This window comes from Lepisosteus oculatus, chromosome 25, assembly GCF_040954835.1.
Source record: "Lepisosteus oculatus isolate fLepOcu1 chromosome 25, fLepOcu1.hap2, whole genome shotgun sequence".
Taxonomy (NCBI): domain Eukaryota; kingdom Metazoa; phylum Chordata; class Actinopteri; order Semionotiformes; family Lepisosteidae; genus Lepisosteus; species Lepisosteus oculatus.
In genome coordinates this window covers 20,398-40,966 of record NC_090720.1, presented here as the reverse complement: position 1 = coordinate 40,966, position 20,569 = coordinate 20,398, and the positions used below count along the sequence as shown (strand labels likewise).

Below are 20,569 nucleotides of genomic sequence, written 5' to 3'. Positions count from 1 at the left end.
TTTGGAGGATGTTTTTACTCTTTTGGATGGAGTATCTACAGGCTGTTTGTCCCATTTAGTGTAATCTTGCTCACTGAGGGGATCCCACACTTCACTGCAGTATAGGGTAAAGGGTTCGATTGCACTTTTGAATATTCAGAGCCAATTGTATTTGGGGGACTGATGTTGTAGAGCCTCTTTTTACTGCCATGGAAAGCCCTGTGTGCCTTCTCCTTCAGTGACTTCACTGCCAGGAAAACTCCCAGATGAACTGATTGTCTGTTAGAAGTATGTGTTTCAAACTGTTGTTGTTCACTGTGAAGTTGTAACTGTTTTCCTGAGATCTGGATCTGTTCTGGGAACCAATGACTCTGGTCTCAAGCAGAAGGGCTATCAGTGTCCAGGTCTGACAGTCCTGCTCCAGCAGTGCCAGGCTCTGCTGTTCTGGGTCCAGATGGGCTGGCAGTACCCAGGTGTGACAGTCCTGCTCCAGCAGTGCCAGGCTGTTCTGGGTCCAGATGGGCTGGCAGTGCCCAGGTGTGACAGTCCTGCTCCAGTAGTGCCAGGCTCTGCTGTTCTGGGTCCAGATTGACTGGCAGTGCCCAGGTGTGGCAGTGCCAGGCTCTGCTGTTCTGGGTCCAGATGGGCTGGCAGTGCCCAGGTGTGACAGTGCTGCTCCAGCGGTGCCAGGCTCTGCTGTTCTGGGTCCAGATGGGCCATCGGAGCCCAGGTGTGAATGTTATGGGATGTGTGGCGGTTTGGTAGGAAGCCAGTCGGACTCTAATGCAGGACATTGTGCTCAGTAAGGAGGGCCAGTTATCAGATATTCAAGATACGACAGAGTTCCTTCCCCAGATTACTGTTCACACTGAAGCCTCGGTACCTGTTGGGGTCGAGTCTGTCTCCATTCTTACAGACAGGCGTGATCAGTCCTTGATTCCCGGCCTCAGGGAAACAGCCGGCCGTCAGGACAAGGTTGAGGAGTTTGAGCAGGCTTTGCTGCAGGTCTGAGCTGCAGTTGGGTCAGGTGTTGTTGACTGTGTCTTGGCCACAGTTCTTTCATGGTCTGAGAGTTGTCTGTTTGTGTATGTGCTTATCTTCTTTAGGGTGTGCATGTAGTGTCCAACCATCTCACAGTATCTGAGGCGCAGTTCAGAGTGGTGTGGTGTTGTTTTAGTTCTGGTAGTTCTCTTCAGTTGTTTCTGCACTCTGTATCAAACCATTTGATATTGTTTCTGAGTGTGTTTCATATGAATGTAGTCATTTTGATTTTAAGGCTAGTTTCTCAAAAACATGGTTTAAATTTATGAACGATTTGTTGGTTTGATACAGAGCGTTTTGAAATGTAAGGGATCAAGTAATGGGTTTATTCCCTGCTATAAAGAGACGAAAGAAAACAATGTTTTGGCTGTGGAGCCTTCTTTGAGTTTTGAAATGTAGTTTATTTTGTTTGAAGTTTGTCTTTAGGGCTCTTTGGCATTCGTGGCTGTTTGGAGTCCATCTACGCCTGGTGCAGGTCATGCAGCTGGCTGGGCTGTGTCAGTGTGTCCCTGTGCTGCTGTGTTCTCTTGATCCGAGTGGGGCCTGACAGTGAAGGCACTCTTTCAGCACAGTCCACCACACTGATGCCCAGAGCTGAGCTGAGCTGACAGTGAACTTACTTGGAGTAGTTTTGTTTGCACCAGGTGGCAAAATCTTCTCTAGTTGGCCCATGACCCTACACATCTGCCTGCAAGAAACTAATAACAGTTGTCTGCAAATGTGTCTTACTTGACTGGTAATAACGTACAAATTGTATACTGAACAAAGAGAAAGGAAGATAATATAGATCCTCGGGAAGCATTTGTGCAAGAATGCAGCTTGAGACGAAGTATGGTTGACTCTTAGGCCCTGAGTTCTGTCTGTAAGGAAATCAGCAACCCAACTGACAAGATTAAGAGCAGCACCAAAATTAGACAGTGTGGTTGCCAGTAAATATGGTTGCAATACTATGATTTAATTATCTACTTTATAATTTAATTCATCTTTAGTGTCCTGAAGCTAATTTGTTGTTTTCATCAAAACCTTAAACATAAAACATACATGACAATAATAAAATACAACAATTATGCATAATATCATAAGATTAAAATTAAATCAGACAATTAGCTTGTAAAAAGTTCATAACAGTAATTGGATTCCTGCAAGCAATATTTTAATTGTTCAACATCTGAAAGCTTTTAGGTATAAAAGAAGGATCTTCTAATATTTGTTGTGTGAGATTAAAATGTCGCTCTGTTGTATATTTTGAGAATATTGCAAATACCACCAGACAATGTAACATTTTCTCATAATTCATCCATCATGAAACTTAAAATAGTTTTCAAATCCACAGTGCACAGGCTTCATTTTCCATAATTCATCACATCTTCCCGTAAAGAAAAGCGCGATATAAGTGAAAGCAATTATAATGAATTCAATAGAAGCAGTAGGAGAAGTGCCCCCTCTGTTGGCCGATCCGTGGAATTAAACTGGAAAAATACATTTTGATTCTTACAGAAATAGTGCAATGGCGCCACCTTGTGGCCATTAAGCAACATTTCACCTTCAAAACTTTTTAAATTGAAAATACCGTTAACAGAATGTAAGTTTAATAGTTTTAAGTTCTTAAATTTTATTTATTAATAGTTCATTTTAAAAAATATGTAAGCATTATCGAACACAATACAAACAACATTTCAAGACAAAAGCATCACAGGGGTACATATTATAAAATAAATACAAATTATAAAAAGGTGAAACAAATTGAAGTCTGCACCGCTTTTATATTTTTACAATTTGAAACAGTCTGCAGATTCTCCTTTACATCCATATTAAAATGCTCAAACATAGGATTTTTCCCAGACTATTTCATTTTGTGTACATGATAATGTGCCATTCTAATAAAGTTACAAATGATATTTTTGTATCGTTTTCGATGGGCTGAGATTGAACATGCCATCTATTTCTTCAAAGCAAATATAAATATTGGTCTATTTTTTAATATAATTTGCAACTTAGTCCAGAAAGGTTTTACCATGGGACATAACCAAAATAAATATAGAAAAGTTACTAATGTCACAATAAAACACATTTATCACTTATCTCAATTTTAAATCGCTGGACAACAAGGGTCTCAACTGGGTAAGTATGATTAATTATTTTGTATGAAACCTCCTTAACCTTATTAGTTATACAATATTTATTCGGCAGCATCCACATTTGCTTTTCCAATCAACCCATTTTACAAATGAGGAATTCCAATATACTGTAACAGCAAGGATATTGTCATCTTGCAACAGAGATCTTAATTTATTACATCCACAAATATTCATATAATTGTTTAGTCTCCAAGTAACGCTCCTAGATTTTTTTCAAGACTAACTATGAGCTGGACTTTAGTTTGTAAAAATACTCTTCACCTAATTGTTAGAATTGAGGAGAAGCTTACGGGGATCTTTAAAACTTATAAACATGTAGCCCGTTAACTATGTTGAATTACAAAGTGTCTATTTCTGCTCATCATAAGCGTCTGCAATTTAATTTTCAGCAGAGTGTATTTGATGAAAAATGTAATCAAACAAAAACTGATTTGCAGCTCACAGTGCAGCTCTTAAAACACTCTTCACACTTTAAAAGCGTCAGAATCGAGGAGAAGCTCACAGGTGTACTTAAAACTTATACACATGTAGCCTGTCAACTATATTGAATTAACAGGATCTCTGGAACATCAGCATGTCATGCGATTGAGTTTATCTGGGAGAAGGATCTGGCTGAACAGCGGAATAGGGTCTGGAAAGATGTACTGTACACAGTGTCTATTTCTGTACATCATCAACTTAAGCAATTTAATTTTCTGCACAGAGTGCATTTGATGTGTGGGAAACAGTCTAATGCAGCCATCTGTAACAGACTTGTGCTTGTGTTGGAAAGAGGAGAGCTGTCTGTTTTTCATGTAGGATTTGGAAATGCTCCCGGTTAGTGCAATATCGGTTTATGGTATTAAAAACTTTCAAGTTTAAATGCAGTGGTCACCTCTTAGGATCCCAAGAGCTTTTGATCTCTTTAACTAGTTTCCAGGAAATTAAAGAAAAGATAATTACCTGAATTTGTGCAAAAAGTGGAAAAATATAAGGAAGAAGGAATATGGGATAAATTAAACTTTAACATCCACTTAGTGATTCATTGTCTCGTGTGGCTGGTATAAGAGACGCACTGAAATTGATTGCAAAAAGGATTTGTAAGTTGGTGATGAAACAGTACCAATTATTTTTCAAGTACATACATTTCTGAATTATGTGTAGTAAGATGCTACATATGTTCTATCAGTCGGTGGTAGCGAGTGCCATTTTCTACGCAGTGGTGTGCTGGGGCTCTGGGATTAGAGCAGTGGATTCTAAAAGGCTGAACAAGCTCATCAGAAGAGCAAGCTCTGTCATTGGGTCTGACCTGGACCCCTTGGAGGTAGTGGCTGAGAGGAGAACGATGTCCAAAATGGAGGCCATCATGGACAACTTCTCCCATCCCCTCTATGACAGGCTTGCAGAAATGAAGAGCACGTTCAGCAATAGACTGATTCATCCATGGTGCAACAGAAAACAACTTAAACTTGATAGGTTAGTCTAGTCATGAACATTCTGAGCAAAACCATTTCTCCTGTATTTTAAGGAAGGTTGTGTGGGACTGGGCAAAAGAGAACAGTGGAAGAAGGTACATTTTAATATGTAAATGGAGTTGAGTATTTTTTCCCCAACTGCTTTCTCATACTTTTTTGTACTCTGAAGACAAACATTTGAGGTAAAGCAGTTGCCACATTGTCAACGATTGGTTGAGCTCTGTGGGCTTTGCCCTAGCTTTTGAAATCACTTCCACAAAAAAAATCACTTTTCTTCCGCCCAATAGGTACAAGAGATCTAAATTAAACTGCAGTAGTTAAACTGGGTCTCAATTCCTCCTTACTGATGTCAGCCTTCATTGAGGTGCACATGTGAAGCTGCTACAGATCCAGAAGACAATATTGATCTTGTGGGTAGCTGCGTCAGCATGCGTAGGCTGCAAAGGAACAAGTAATAGGTTTATTCCATGCTGAAAAAAAGAAGAAAGAGAACACAACGTTTCGGCCGTGGAGCCTTCTTCAGGTGTGACCAATATTGATCTTGGCCACCTTGTGGATTTTGTAAAGAGTAGTGAGATTCTGCTAAGGTCAGACTGGAAAGGCAATGGAAAAGCTTCATTTCTAAAACAGTCAGTTAACTATATAAATAAAAAACATTTGATAGTTACCATTTTAAAGGACTGATGGCTTGTTTCAGCATAGGCAGACAGTTAAACTCCAGATTATATCCTGGAAAGACATGGGTGTGAACTTCTACTTGTGACACTTAATCTCATCTGGCACTGCCACCACATGCTGGTTGTAGTTGCAGGTAGTAGGTATGTATTACTAGTACCACAGAAGCTAAAAAATCATGTTTTAAACTAGTAAGTGCTTGAGGAGGAAGCTGTCCACATTTTTTGGTTGTAAAGGAACAAGAAAGAGTTAATTGCAAAGTGAACAATAGATTGGTTTCCACTGCTGAGCCTTAAAACCGGAAGATAATTTTAATATTGCCTATAGAGCACTATTCCAGTAGGAATGTGTCCAGCGTTCACCTCCACTTCCCCCCCAGTTTAATTGCAGTACTGAGCCCTTGGATTAACACTTGCAGTGTTACATGTTGCACTCAAGTAAGATGGTAAGATTTATAACTTTTATAAACCTAGAATAGTACACTTGCCTATGGGAAAAAAAGACAATAGTAACAGATTAAAAAACTACACCATTGATGAATCAATCACTTAAAATGCCATTATAGTTCAAAACTTGGCATAAACTAGTATGTGTTGTAAACAGTATTACACAGTTATAACCTGTGCAGTTGAATCTGTGATTCAGGGAAACTAGTACATTTACTCACCTTTTCCATGCTCTACACGAGATGCAAGTGTTACTAAAGAACAGTGTGCACCAGGAAGAAAGCTCTGCATCACATTTTGCAAAAATGACAGAAGCACTGAAGATGAACCACCTCCCAGGGTTTGATGCTGTACATGAGGTAAGGAAAAGGGATACTATTGATAGGCCATTTGAAGTTTAGTAGTCAAAGCCATAGTCTATCCTTCTCAAGGGTAGAGGTACACAGCTTTTGTGTAAGCACATAAGCATATTACCCAGCCCTTTATTGAAAGAACCAAAGGCGTCTGCCTCCGTGATGTGGCTAAGCACTGTTTGGGACTCCCACAATGGCAGGAGTACAGCACCTCCTGTTCTCAGGATCACACTTCACAGGGGTCCACGGGTCCTCCTTCCCAAACCCTGGTTCATTCCAGCTGGGAAATGAAGGACAAGGACAGCAGCTCTGGTTAACACTGCTCATTAGGTGCCAATTCTTTAAAAAAAACATGGAAAACCTGAAGAGTAAGTTTGTCGGGCCAAGACGGGGTATCTATGCTCTATAGCAGTAGTTCCAAGTCTTGGTGACCTGCACACCTTTGGGACTTTATTTAACTTACAATATATTACTTTAAATCTCCAACATGAGTAAGAACAGAGAACAAACCAAAGTCAATGAAGGGTTTGATTGTGTAACTAAGGGCTGAGCTGAACCAAGGTCACCAGGAACAGGATTGGGAACCACTTCTCTAGAGTTAAGAGCCACTGGAATTGTTTCCCAAGATTCAGAAAAAGTTATTTTTAATAAACTGGGAAACCCTCACTTTGGTGGGCAGGTGGAAAGTGTCATAGCTTAACAGAAGGATTCCACATGAAGGAAAATGGACACTGCTAGAGTGTACCTACCCAGCTCACAGTACCTTACCTTTCCATCAGGAACAGGCACTCAAGTCAGTTTACTAGAACCAGCCAAGTGAACGAATCTAAGAGCCCCCACTCATTAAAAAAGTCAACTAGAGAAAAACAGCACTTGACAAAGAGGCTTGTCCCAAAAACAGCCAGATGTCACCACTTTATAAATGCTGAATGAACACAGGAGCAGTGACTTTTTACACCTTAAGCTGGGCTGGCACCTCCACAAGAAACCTGAGTAAAACCAGTTTTCCAAGCAACAAAAAAAGCCAAAATCAATTGGAAACAAAAAGAAGGCTTCACAGTTGAAATGTGTTTTCTTTCTTCTCTTTTCAGCATGGAATATGCATATTACTTGTTCCTTTACAGACTGCGCATGCTGATGCAGGTACCCACCTACAATATCAATAGTCCACCAGAAATGGCTTCATGCAGCTCAGCTGCTTTCTACCAGGTAATCAAGAAAAGTATACTAGTTATATTTTACCTATGAAATATAATTATACTATTATAGGAAAGTAAATGTGCAAACTAAATGGTCATAATCAAGTGTTTGATAAAACAACCTTGTAAACACTCATTTAAATCAATATTTAGCAACAATACAAACACTTGCTGCTCCAGTCCAGGAGTGGTAGTCCCCTTTAACCCCAGAAAGTGAAAAGCCAACTAGTTCAGCCCTGTAAACTTAAAGCAAATCTCAAGAACATATTCTACCCCACAGAGCAGCCTGTACTCACCCCTGTTCTGAACCACTGAATGGAAACAGGAGCAAAGGGAGTAATCTGTTTTATACCCTGAGCAGGGCTGGCACCTCCCCCTTGGAATGTAGCAAAAACAGAGAATGGTAAAGCATCCACAGGTGACAGTCGTAGTGGCTGTGAAACAGGTTTAACCCACAGTTAAAAGGGGTGTTCCTTAATGTCTTTTTATAGGACCATACATGTGAATAAGGATTTAATTGTACTTGTGTATATAACAAATAAACTGAACTGAATAAAAAAACAGCCTTGTAAACACACACATATGTAGGAGAGATGAATTTCTAGTCATCTGCAGATATAAATGTGAAATTTAAGAGCCCAACCATTACTTATTGTACTCCCACCATGTTCATTTGTCATATAAATTTACTTTTTTAATTAGTTTTTTTTTCCTCAGGAGTGTAGGAGTGTTATTTTTTTCTGTGTGATTAGTGATGGTTTTGACCAAATAAAATTTTATGTTAAGTTAATATCAAGGTTGCAGTTATGTTTTGTTACACAACCAAACATGTTGTGTTTATATATGTGATATACAGTGTGGATATATATACACTTTGAACATTTGAAATTATATTAAGGACATTTTAAGGATCTTGAATAATTTGCAGTTTGGCTTCAAGTCACTTTTCACCATTTATGAGTGAAATTTGAAGGGATAAAAAGGTGGTTTAATCACTAAGAAACTGCAACTAATTGAATAACAGGAGCAGGGTGCTATTTAACAAGTGTTCTTGGTAGTAATTTGGAAATTAATTTGGCTTTGGGATGAGAGATCAATAGGTTAGCTGGCTAATGCTTGTTTGGTCGTTGGAAGCAGGTGTGTGTTGTATTAGGAGCGGTGGGGGTTTGGTAGTGGCCCTTTGAGGAGCCGTTGGGATTGGCCCCTGGTGAATTAGCTACAGCCGTGAGGTCATCATGAGGCTTATAACAAGGCAGCCCAGGCGGGTGGGTGTCTGGCTCTCTTTGTCTCTTACTACAGCAGGTTAAAGAGAGGCTTTATGTTATTAGAGTGGTGGTTGTTAGTTTTTAATGTCATTATTATATAAGGTAAATTATTTTGCTATGCTTTTTTTAACCAGGAGTTGTTGAAGAATTGTAAAGCTTTTGCAAAGATGTGTTTTTAAAAACTTTAAGAAGTGTCAATACTTGAGAGTATGGAGTGAAGTTAAGATTAGTGTGAAGTCTCTATTTGCTTTTGGTTTAGACAATTTTTAGTTTTCCCCAACACTTATACATTTTGTTTTAGTGTATGAAACTCTTGTTGGTAAATACTGTGATCTCTTCTCTAGAGCTCAAACCGGCAACAGGAAAGGCTTTATATCCTGACTTGACAGTTTCACTGGGACATCAGGGAAGACCCTTCTCTGTCCAACATGCTGGTGTTCCAGTCTCTGCTGGACTATAGAAAACTGGAGATGCAGGTCAGTGCGGGGTGAGCTCTTAAGGCTGGGAGAAGTCTGTATGGCACTTGTTCTGGTCCCCTCTCTGTGGCAGTGGGGTGGCCATCAGTGTTTTGCTGCCCTTGTCTCCTTCAGGTGCTGTTCTGAGAGGCAGATGGTGATAATGAGCACATTCACTTGAGAGAGGATGCTGGTGGAGTTTCCAGATGAGATTTTGTTGGAACGGTGTGTGGAAACTGCACAGACCAGCTTTTTATAAGGCTGTTCAGCAGTGGTTCTGATTGTCTGTGAGTTAAACTACACTGCAGTACTCGGAGCTTCTCAATCCCTGGCCATCTCAATGCACAGTATGGAGACATCGCTTGGAGAATTGTTCAGAGGAAGCTCACTGGCTGGCTAAAAGGATACCCACTGTGTGACCTGTTGATGCCCACCTGTGGATATTGAAGTCTTGTGGTTTTAACAGTGGAAGGTGAAGAGGTGCTGCAAGCAATCCTTGAATATTCTGGATGCCCATGAATTTTGAGCAGTTGTAAAGGTAGTGTCTAGGAGGAGGTGAGTTTCACTCTTGTATCCTGTTTTTATTTATTTTTACCCTTAAGAATTGGCTTAGTGTTAGTTTTGGAAGACTTCTGGTGATTTTTCTATCATGTTTGAGTGTTGGTTTAATTTGAGGTGTAGGTTTTCTTATCTTCTGGGTGCTGTACTATATACTGACATGTATAGTACTAAACTGGTACTGGGAGTAAAAATTCTTACTGTTTCAAAGTGAAGAGGATCAAATCTAAATCTCTACTTCAGGTTCTGCTGTTGGAAGGGTTGACCAGGCCTTTGCTCCCAGAGGGATGACCTTTATTTGCCAGGAATGTGCAGATGTGGCACACTGTAGACTGGGTGCTTTCTCTTCAGTGAAGATCTGCTTGAGGAGTTCTTAGTTACTAAACCAAGACAACAGCTGTTAGGGGACCCTGTCAGAGCTGCTCAGTGAGTTCTCTACCACCCAGGAGTAGAGACCGGGGTGACTGTGTGTGGGGCAGCTCTGGGCTTGACATTGCTTGATCCTCCTTCAAAGGTAGGAGTGGCTTTCTGTTCTGACTGCCACTCTGCACACCAGCCTTGGGGTGGCTGTTTCTAGGAGCACCTGAGCCACCTGGCTGGTTGAGCTATAACTGACTGTTCCAGGCAGGAGGGGTCCCTGATTTTACAGCCTTTGTTTAGTTGTAGTTGCTGGGGTTCTTTGTTTTCTAACTTAAATGAAGTGGTAAATTAGGAATGGAAGTCCAATACTGAAAGTGTTGTGCAAGCACAGGGAAAGATCTGGCTAAATTATTTTGCTAAGGGTACCAGTGAAAAATAGAGATTCACAGTATGTGAGATTTATTTCATGGGTGCACACATGTAAATAAATCTAACATTGACTGAAATTCTGAACTGAATTAAATTAAAAAATGGGGAAACCTATGCTCCAGTCTAGTGTAAGGTGGACTTCCTGATTTAGCCCAGTGAGGCTGTATTTTTCCCCATTATCTGCACTAAAAGCCATGCTGTCAGAGGTTTAGTGCAGAAAGGGGAGGTATGAGTTTCTAGGTGATTGAAGTGGTATGTATTCTCTTGTGAGAAGGGAGAGAGAGCAGTATGGAAACTTACTTGTGCTGGAGGACTTCATTGTTTGTGCTCCTGTTTAAACTGGTTTTATACTGCATATTTTTCCCTTGGCTCCTGTGTATTGACCTGTGACCATACAAGATACTATGGTAGTAAACTATTTCTATTTTTACACCTCTTGGAACACTTGAATGACTTGATTAGGGAATGTTTAGCTTAGTTTTACCAATGGCTTGTTCTGCATATGTACAAGCTGTAATCTCCCTAATGGTATAGAGCATGCTGTAGCTGGAAGGCTGAAATCCGCTTTAAGTGTTAAAACTCAAACCGTTCCCCTCTTATGGAACTCCAGTCAAGGCTGCTGCTGTTGGTACTGAAGATGGTTAGTGTGTTTGGTTTTGTACTGCTGTGGAACCTAATTATTTTTTTGGAGGTGGGGGGGGGGACTTTCTGCTCTTTTTGTAGTAAATGCAAACTTACTGCACCTCTTTCGTTGTGTGTTGAGGCATTTTCTTAAAGCATTGTCCACCACTATTTGTTTGGGTATACAACTTTGAAATGTCTGTCAATTCTCTGTACTGTAAACTTGTTACTGTTTTTATGTAGAAGTACTGGTAGTTTTATTTAGGTGTGCATTAGATGTACTTGTATGTACCCTATGTCCAGATGGGGAAAAATATCTTCCATTAACTATTTTTCCCCTTTACTTTAGGAATGTTAGTCTTCTGTAAATTGATCTGAGTATTTGTGTGGCACGGGGAAGCAAGTTGAAGAATTCTAATCTCTTGCCTCAGAAGCTTGCAAGCTAATGTCAAGGAAGAGAAGCAAGGGCATCTATGTCCTGGGTGAGCAGGACAAGGATTTGTTTTTTTTTTTTTCTTTCAGCCAGTAAGGATCCAGCATTGAGGGTTAGGATCCGTGATCCATCAGGATTGGGGTGGAGTCGAGTTGGATGCACTGAATTTGATTCATTGTTTTTTGTTGTTGTTGTTTGGTGCTACATGTTTGTTCTAGTGAGCTGTTGACAACCATTAATGGATATTGCAAAAGGATCCAGTTTCCCTGGACGTCTGCCGTGTCAAAGGAAGAATGTTGAGGAAGCGGAAGGCTGTGTCTATTTCAACTATTGCCTGAATCCCTGACCTTGGCTGCTCTGTGATGGGCAGTTTGCAGAAAATAGTGGTCAGTAATCAAGTCAGCCAGAGTCTTTAATGCTGATCCAATTATTGCTCTTAACTCAAGTGCACTCTTGTGGCCAAGGTAAAGGTGAGTTTGAAGGTATGTAGAGGGGAGGTGTAGGTCAAGATCTTTTAGTGTGGATTGTTAATTGATTTTAGTACAATGATCAGTGTTCCCCAATCCCTGGCAAGATTAATCCACAGTGTGGAGAAACAAGATTGGTGAATCCTGTTCAGAGGGAGCTCACTGGCTGGCTAAAAGGATACCAGCTTTGTGACCTGTTGTCCATTTGTGAGTATGGAAGTCCTCTGCTTTGAACAGTGGGGAAAGTAAAGAGGTGTAAGCTGTCCTCAAGTTTCCTGGATGCCCATGGATCTTGGAGGAGATGGAAGGGTAGTGTCTAGAAAGACACTGTGCCTGGAGACAAGGTGGGTTTCACTCACCCAACCCCCCCTCTTGGATATCTTCTGGTGGCAAATGACATGGTTTTTAATGTGTTAAACCTTTTTGGCTTTCTTTCTGGGTTTGTTCCCTGCTTGGTTGAAGCTCTCCTACACCGTCATGCACTGAACTGGCTGCCATTCTGACTCAAAGACTGAATTACTGCATTGTGTGGGATTTTATTTCATGGGTGCACACATGTAAGTAAATCACATTGGATACACTGCAGTACAACCGTGACTTGGCACACTGCAGACTCCTTACTGGTTGAGGCTCTGAGGAGATGGCATGTCAGCCAGGTTCTCTTGATGGGTGTCGGCACAGGAACTGCTCTCTTCAAGGGAGAGGAACTGCACTGGATCTTTTCCTTGTCGAAAGAGCCCTGGACTGGGGGGTTTTCTCTGCTCTCTACATTGTTTCCCTGTTAGCTTGTCCTGGGCAGGTGCTATACTGAACATTTTGCAAGTTCAGCACGATCCTGGATTTGGGGTTGAGCTTCCTTAGTATTTCTGAAAAGTGCTGAGGACTTGGACTAAATCCTTCTCTCCATTTCAGGATCTCTGCTGTCAGAAGGGATGAGCAGGCCTTGGGTCCAGAAGGACTTAGTGTGACAACATGCAGGGGTGTCAGTTGTACTTATCTGTGATGGAGTCTAAGAGTGGAATCTGTTACTCTGTACCCATATAGTGGTAGGAGATGTGAGCTTAAGGCGAATGGACACCTCCTGCTTGAATCTTTTGGTTTTACATGCATTGTATCAGTTTAAAACTGGTTTGAATCAATGGGTAGTGCTGTGCTTGCTCCAGATAAGGAATTTTTCAGACTTAAGACCTCTGCCTTAAAGTCTCTTGCTCAGCAGTTTCCATGCTAGTTCCTGGGACCATAAAGTGCTGCATGTAATTAAGTCATATGGAAAGAATTGTCTGTATTGGTTAATATTTCTGCTTTACTTCAAGTATGTTTCAGATATCATACCTTTCTCTAGTCTTCCCAAGCTGAACACATGGTTAAGTAATTTTGTTCCTCCAGTCTTGTCTTATTTTAAATAAAGGTTAATTTCCTTTTTAGTTTGAGATAACTAATGGATTAATAGTGGTGGGAAAGTTCTCTATGGTTGATTGTAGTCCATTAATTATCCAAATCTCATCTGAATTATAGATGAGGTGGTAAGTGCTAGTTTAGTCATTGGAAGCAGTTGTGTTGATTTGGAAACAGTGGAGGTGGGACACTGAGCACAGGTTGGGATTGGCTCCTGTTAATCGCCCTGAGGAGTTTTATAAGGCAGCCCTGGAGCCAGTGTGTTCCCAGCTGCAGCAGGTGAAGACGCTCCTGTGATTTGTGGTGGTTTTTTACTTTTAAAATTTTAGTATTACTGTGGTAGGTAAGAGTAATAGCTTCTTTTGAGGTTTTAATTTTTCTAGATTTTTTTTTTGCAAGCCAGTGTAATCAGATTTACTGTAGCCCTGAGCTTTATTGGATGAAAATAATTGTTTTAGTGATCATTGATCCTTTTATGTGGTGAATTAACTAATTGTATGGATAAAGCTGAGGTGATGCATCTGCTCAATTTTTTTTTTATCGGCTTAAATTGTTAGGACTCACAGACTGTAAACCAATCATCCCACTGCCTGAAATTCCTGACCCTAACCTATAACCTGCACCTTCAATGCTGACCTGATCATTGATCCTAACCCAATCAGTGCACCCATGTGGCCAAGGTAAAGGTGAGTTGCAAGTCAAACTTTTTGTGCATTTGGTCAGCAGTGATGTGCTTCCCGGTCCCTGGCCAGCTGTATGCACAGTGTGGAGTGACAGGCCTGGAGAATCCTGTTTCGAGGAAGCTCACTGGCTGGCCGAAAAGATGCTAGCTGCGTGACCTGTTGATGCCCTACCGTGAGTATAAAGTGCAGAACTTTAAAACGGGAGAGCGAAGACATGCTGCAAGCCCATGTATCTTGGAGCAGTTGCACTACCCAGAGCAGAGGTGAGTTTCACTCTTCTCCTGTCTTCCCTAATCCAAACCAAATTTGATGCTCTAACCATTTAGTATTGGTGAGTGAGCTTCTCTTTCGGATATCTTTCATGTTGCCTAGTCCAAATTGATCAAACAACCCCCTCACTTGTAAGAATTTTACAATGGAGGAAAAGGTACTTTTGGTGTAGGCTTAGTGTTAAACTCTTGAACCTCATTGCAACATGCTATCCATTTGGAAATGAGGTGTAATTTTGGATTTGTCTTGTCTCTTTTGGGTGATGTTTGCTCCTTGATTGGGTGAGGCACTGACGTGCACTTGACTGGCTGTCATTCTGGCTCTCAAAGACTAAATTAGTGCTTTGTATGTGATTTATTTCATGGGTGCACACATGTAAATAAATCACTTTGGTTCAATTGTGACCTGATGAATCAGACTCCTTACTGGTTACAACTCTGAGGAGACAGCATGTCAGCCAGGTTCTCTTGATGGGTGTTTGCACAGGAACTGCACTTGCTCCCCTGTGGCACGACAGTGGACTGGGGGGTTTCCTTTGTTTTCTGCAGGGTGTTGTCCTGTTGGTTTGACTTGGACCCTGTTGGTAGTGAAAATGCGGACTTGACGGTTTCTAAGAAAGGAAGAGGACTTGGGTTAAATCCTTCTCTCCATTTCAAGCTCTCTGCTGCCAGTAGGGATGAGAAGGCTTGTGCTCCTGAGGGAAGACCTTTCATCACCAGGAGTGGAGCGCAGATGGGGCCGGTCTCTTTCTATGAAGGTCTACTGGAGGAGTGGGGAGCTTGTTCCAAGTCTGAATGTCATTGATAACATCAGAGGATTCAGGTTTGACTACAATGTGTACACTAGCTACATGGGGAACATTTTCATTGGGTACAGTACATACACCTGGGTACTCTGGGTTCATGTACAATTGTGTAGACTGTTGTATGGGGTATATTTATGTGTACTGGGCAGATGGCTTTTGGCATGGGACATAGTGTTGTATGACAAACTCTTGGCTACTTCTAGTTTGTACTTGAAATTGAAAGACCCTGTAATCAGGGTCAGAGATGCAGGACAATCTGAAAGCCAAGCATTCTTTAGTTTACTGCATGGAAAATTGAATATTTTGAGAATCTTTGATTTTGCAACTAATTTTAACTGTAGCAATCAGTTGGGCATCTTCAGTATTCAAGCCAGTGTTGTGATGCAAGATAGTGATGTTGAAATACTTTTTTTACACTGTGTATTCCAATGAGCAGGTGACAGCTGTCAGACTGAGAACGGGGGAGTAGGAAGCATTACTGCTGGTGAACTTGGGCTGCGCCGAGTGAACAATGTGAGCTGAAGGTAAGCAAAGGAGAGATTCAGGTCAGTGTGAGGAGAGCTTTTAAAGTTGGGAGCAGCCTACACAGCACAACCTGGTCCCCTCTGTGTGGAGGATGGGAGTGGTTAGTTCTGTTTCTTTTACAGTTGGTGCACGTGGCAGTGGTTGAAGACAAGATGCTCCTAGTCTCAAGAGAAGAGTGTCTTGGTCTCTGGAATGTTTCTGTGATTTAGGGTGGAATGCTGTGACTTGTGCTCCCCAGTCCCTGTCCACCTGAATGCAAAGAGTGCTGATGGACGCTTCCATTGAATAGTATTGGCCGTCCGAAAGGATATCGGGAGTGTTCTGTGAGTATTAAACACGTGGGAAGGTTGTGCAGAACATTGTCTAATCATTGGTGAGTTTTGGCATTTTGCACCTTGTGACTGGTTCTCTACACTTTCCCAAATCAAAGATGACTGAAACATCAAACTATAGTGTTTGATTAAATGCATCTTTATATGGAGTCAGGTGTGAGTGTCTTGCTAGCAAATTCCAAATGCAATGCCTTTTCACTTTTGTACTAGGCTTAGTTTTGGGATTCACTGGGCAAGTTTAGCTTCCTGTTGAACTGTGGGTTTCTTTATTGTAGGCTTTTGTTTTGATGTTTCTTGCTTAAGCAGTTGTAGCACCAGCAGCCTCCTCCTCTTGGAGACTCCTTGGAGATGTTTTCAAACAGTGAAATACCATGTCTGAGACCCAGTCAGATCAGTGAGTTCCTTACCACTCAAGAGTAGATTGGGGAGGTTGTGTGGGGCAGCTGTGGGCTTGACACCACTTGAGCAGCTTTCTTTTCCGACTGCTGCTCTACACATCAGCCTTTTGATGGTTGTTCCCAGGAGCAGCTGAGCCACCTGGCTGATTGAGCCAAAGTTGACTTTGTTCCAGGTAAGAGGGGACTCTGATGTAGCCTGGAGCTGCTGGGGTTCTTTGTTTTTTTTTTTAGCCTTAATGATAGTGTCACTGTAGCATAAGTACTGGTTAATCAGGGGACGGAAGTCAAATACTGAAAGTGTTGTGCAAGCACTGGGGAGGATTTGGCAAAATTGTATATGGTATGACTGGGGAAATTAGAGAATTGTCAGTATGTAAGATTTATTTCATGGGTGCACACATGTAACTAAATCTTACATTGAAATTTTAGAAGTGAATTAAGTAAATTAAAGGGGAAACTAAGAGTATGGTGTCTTCCTGATTATCCAGTGAGACTATTCTGTGAATGTCCAGCAAAGTCCTGTCAGAGGTTTAGTGCACAAAGGGGAGTGAGTTTCCAGCTTATTAGAAGTGGTTGTGTACTGTGCCTTGTGAGGGAGAGAGCTACATGAAGACTGTTGGACTTTCTTATACTGGATGTGTACTTTAACCATGAGCACAAACCTGTTATTGGTGTAAAACTGGCTGTGAAACTTGGTTAAGTGGTTCTGCTGATCTTCTAGAAAGCTTTTTTTAAAGGTGTTTCTAGTCATTGAGGAATATGAGGCTTAGTTTGACCATGGGTTAATCGGTATGTGTTCAAAGTATTCTCTCCATGATGGTCAAGTGTGTGATGCAGCTCAAAGACCTCAATCCACGTGGTGCCCTATCAATCAGTTTCGAGTACTATGTACTCTTGTTTCAATTGTTTAATTTGTTTAAGCTCTAAAGCCTTTTCACCTTGGTTAAGGCTGTAGCGGTTTGGTACTGAAGATTGATAGTGTTTTGATCTCATACTGCTGTGGATCCTTGCTGTTTTTGAATTTTTGTTACTTTTGCAAAATCAGAAGTGGCTAGTCTCAAATAGTTTAAGGCAAAAATTCTGCTGCACTAGGTATGCATTTTTAGGGTCTCTTGAAGATTGAATTTCAATTACTATTTTATTTGGATATGCAGCTTTGCATAATCAGTTCTGTTTTTCGGTAGTGGTGGTTGGATTTTAATGATGGGTAAGATGTGCAGCACATCTACGTGGTGAACTACTTTAAATGGATTTGGTAACAATCATGTATCTTGGTTATAAGGCTCAGTTGGTTAAGCTAGAGGTTTTTAATTGGGTGTCTCAAATTTTCTACTTTTTTGCTTTTGCAACCGATTTGACTAGTTTTCATTTCTGGTTTCAGCCAGTATCCAAGCTAATCTCAAGGAAGTGAAGCAACAGCATCTAAGTCCAGGGTGAGAACTGTCCTGGAGTATTGCAACAAGATCCAGAACTGTCAATGTTAGTGGTGTCTGTGTCCATGATGCCATGCTGCATGATGGTCCAGCTCAGAAGAGAGGAGGCTAGCTTTGTCCTGAGTAAGGTGAGGTGATCCACCTGCTTAAAGTTCTCATCTACAGAAAGTCCCGAGCCTCTGAATAAGGTGGAAAGAGTGGTGGGTAAACCAATCATCCTACTGCCTGATGACGTGCTTGGGCTGTAACCCTCATCTTCGGTGTGGATATGTTATTTGCTCTCACTCTAATCGGTGCACTCTTGAGGCCTAGGTATAGGTGGGTTTGAAGGTAAGTAGAGGAGGTGCAAGTGTAGCTGTTTTTCCTGAGATGGGTCAGCAGTGATGCAGATCTGTGCATTTTGATTATAGTTCAATCAGTGCTCTGCAGTTCCTGGCCAGCTGAATGCACAGTGCAGTGACAGGCTTGGAGGACCCTGCTCAGAGGAAGCTCACTGGATACCAGCTGTGTGACTGGTTGATGCCCATTGGTAAGCAATGAAGTCTGTGGTTTGAACAGTAGAAAGTGAAGAGGTGCTGCAAGCAGTCCTTGAAATTCCTGGATGCACATGGATCTTGGAGCAGGTGCAAGGGTGGTGTAATAGAGGACATGTCCCTGGAGCAGAGGTGAGTTTCACTCTTTTCCGGTCTAACCTTATCCATTTCAAACTTGATGCTATATAACCTTTTAGTATTTGCTTGTTAGAACTGTTTACTGAAGCTGAAAAGTTTCTTCTGGAGTAGGCTACATGTTAAGCTCTTGGATCTCTTCTGGTGTATAACGTCACGCTTTAACATGCTGAACTGTTTCTAGAGGTGAAGCTTTTTTGGGCTTTCTTCTGGGTAATTTTTCCTCCCTGTTTGGTTGAGGCATTTGTATACTAATGTGCACTTGACTGGCTCTGTAAGGCAATTACTGCTTTGCATCGGATTTAATCACTTAAATACCGAGCAGTACAATGGTGACTTGGCACACCAGCTGCTAACTTCAGTTTGATTTCTTGCTGGTTACAGCTCTGTGGAGACCACATGTCAGCCAGGTTCTCTTGATGGGTGTTGGCACAGGACCTGCTCTTCTCCCAGGGGAGGAACTGTACTGGATCCTGTGCCAAGAACCCTTGACTAGGGGGTTTTTCTTGGCTCTCTGCTGGGTGTTTTCTTGTTGGTTTGTCCTAGACAGGTGCTGCATTGTGTTCATGTTGGGAGTGGAAATGCTGGCTTGACTGTTTCTAAGAAGTGCAGAGGACCTGGTCTGAATCCTTCTCTTCATTTCAGGCTCTATGCTGCTAGAGGAGATGAGCAAGCTTGGGCTTCAGAGGGAAGTCCTTTCATCGCCCAGGAGTGGAGCACAGATGGGGCTGGTCTCTCGGGTCTTTCAGTGAAGGTCTGCTAGAGTGGTGTGCTTGTCTGAAGACTGCAAGTTAAAGGCAGCATCAGAGGATCCAGTCAGGTGAGTGAGACAAGTTCTCATTTTGAGTACACTGGGTACTTGGGGGGTTTCATTTGAGTACTTTGGGCATATGTTGATTTTGTTTAGGTACAGTTGTGGAGATTGCATGTCAAGTTAGATAATTGAGTATATTGGTTAGGCAGCTGTTGGCATGTGCATGGGAGTTGTATAGTACAAACAACTTTTTTTCTTGCCTAAACATTTTTACACATGAACATGAAAGATCCTGTTATCAGAGGAATGTGGAGGAATCTGAAACCCTGCATTTTTAATGAGGAATTGCATTTTTGAGAATGTTAACTGTTTTAATTGTCTTGTCTTAAGCTAGCACACCTAGGAGGAGAAGCAAGTGGATTTATGTCCTTGGTAAGTATTCAAGAACAATTTAGTTCCTCAAGGTTGAGGGAAGGGAGAGGTTTAACTGGCTGTTTTTGGGAACTTGTGTGGGAATGTTAAATGCTTTAAACAAGGTATTAGAAATGGACTTGAGTTCTGCACTCTGTTTTTGCTTTATCGCATTTTAGGGTGGTTTTGTTGGTTTGTCCTGAAAAGGTGGTACTGAACATTTATAGTAAAGGTCAAACTGGGTGTTTGAAGTGGAAATGTAGGCTGGACTATTTCTGACTAGTGCAGAGGACTCGGTCTAGTTTTTTTTTTCAGGTTCTTTGCGGTCAGGGGGATGACCAGGCCTTTGCTGGCAAGAAGACCTTCACCAGGACTGGAGCCCAGATGCAGCAGACTGGGTAGTGGGTTCTGTCTGCAAAGATCTTGATGAATCTGTTCCCATCCCAGAAGCCAATGGGCACATCGGAGGATCATTAAAGCTGCTGTAGAAGTTTCTAATGACAGGCAAAAAAATGAGGGGGGGGGGGGGGGGGTCTTTTTTGGGTTAATTGTGGGCTGGAAAGAGGTTCAGGTGCTGTTGATGGTCCAACAGGAGCTGTGAAGCTCTGAGTGAATCTCTGCACACCAGCCTTATAATGGCTGTTAGGACCTTGGCTTGTAACTCCAGCACCTGAGCCACCTGGCAGGGAGGAGACAGTGACTTTTGGTGCAGAAACAGAGAAAGAGTTCCAAGTTTTGTAACTTGGTAGCTACTTTGCACATTCTTAGCCATTTTGAAAAGAGTTTGAGAGGCTAAGGTCAAGCAATGATTTATTTGCATGGGTGCACACATGTAGATAAATCTTGCCTTGGCTGTAGAGTAAAAGTGAATTAAACCTATTAAGTAGGGGTGAATAAAAGGAAAACTAATCCCATCCACTCATTTAGGAAAAGTTTACCGGAGTGTGGCTCTTTTTTTGGTACCTGCACAGAAAGCTCTTGTCATGGGAGAGGATTTTTGTTTTGTGTTGTGGCTTTGTAAA

General features: G+C 41.6%; 2 long non-coding RNA genes across 13 annotated transcripts; one reads left to right on the top strand and one right to left on the bottom strand.

The window, feature by feature from the left end:
- Nucleotides 1-4,893: 4,893 nt before the first annotated feature.
- Nucleotides 4,894-7,673, bottom strand: LOC138225065 (uncharacterized). Of its 2 annotated transcripts, XR_011183627.1 has the most exons (6): nucleotides 7,582-7,599; nucleotides 7,238-7,288; nucleotides 6,208-6,366; nucleotides 5,955-6,081; nucleotides 5,281-5,341; nucleotides 4,894-5,049 (listed from the first exon to the last, which is right to left on the bottom strand). It is a non-coding gene; the product is annotated as an uncharacterized lncRNA (long non-coding RNA). The 2 variants fall into 2 exon arrangements; XR_011183628.1 differs by lacking the exon at nucleotides 7,238-7,288 and having other exon boundaries at nucleotides 7,582-7,673.
- An 894-nt stretch (nucleotides 7,674-8,567) lies between these two features.
- Nucleotides 8,568-20,070, top strand: LOC138225066 (uncharacterized). 11 transcript variants are annotated; one of them, XR_011183638.1, is made up of 10 exons: nucleotides 8,568-8,652; nucleotides 8,895-9,026; nucleotides 9,141-9,560; nucleotides 11,323-11,455; nucleotides 11,625-14,123; nucleotides 14,879-15,043; nucleotides 15,463-18,379; nucleotides 19,028-19,202; nucleotides 19,531-19,568; nucleotides 19,863-20,070. It is a non-coding gene; the product is annotated as an uncharacterized lncRNA (long non-coding RNA). The 11 variants fall into 11 exon arrangements; XR_011183631.1 differs by having other exon boundaries at nucleotides 19,527-19,568; XR_011183639.1 differs by lacking the exon at nucleotides 19,863-20,070 and having other exon boundaries at nucleotides 15,463-16,277; nucleotides 16,406-18,379; nucleotides 19,527-19,841.
- Nucleotides 20,071-20,569: the final 499 nt, after the last annotated feature.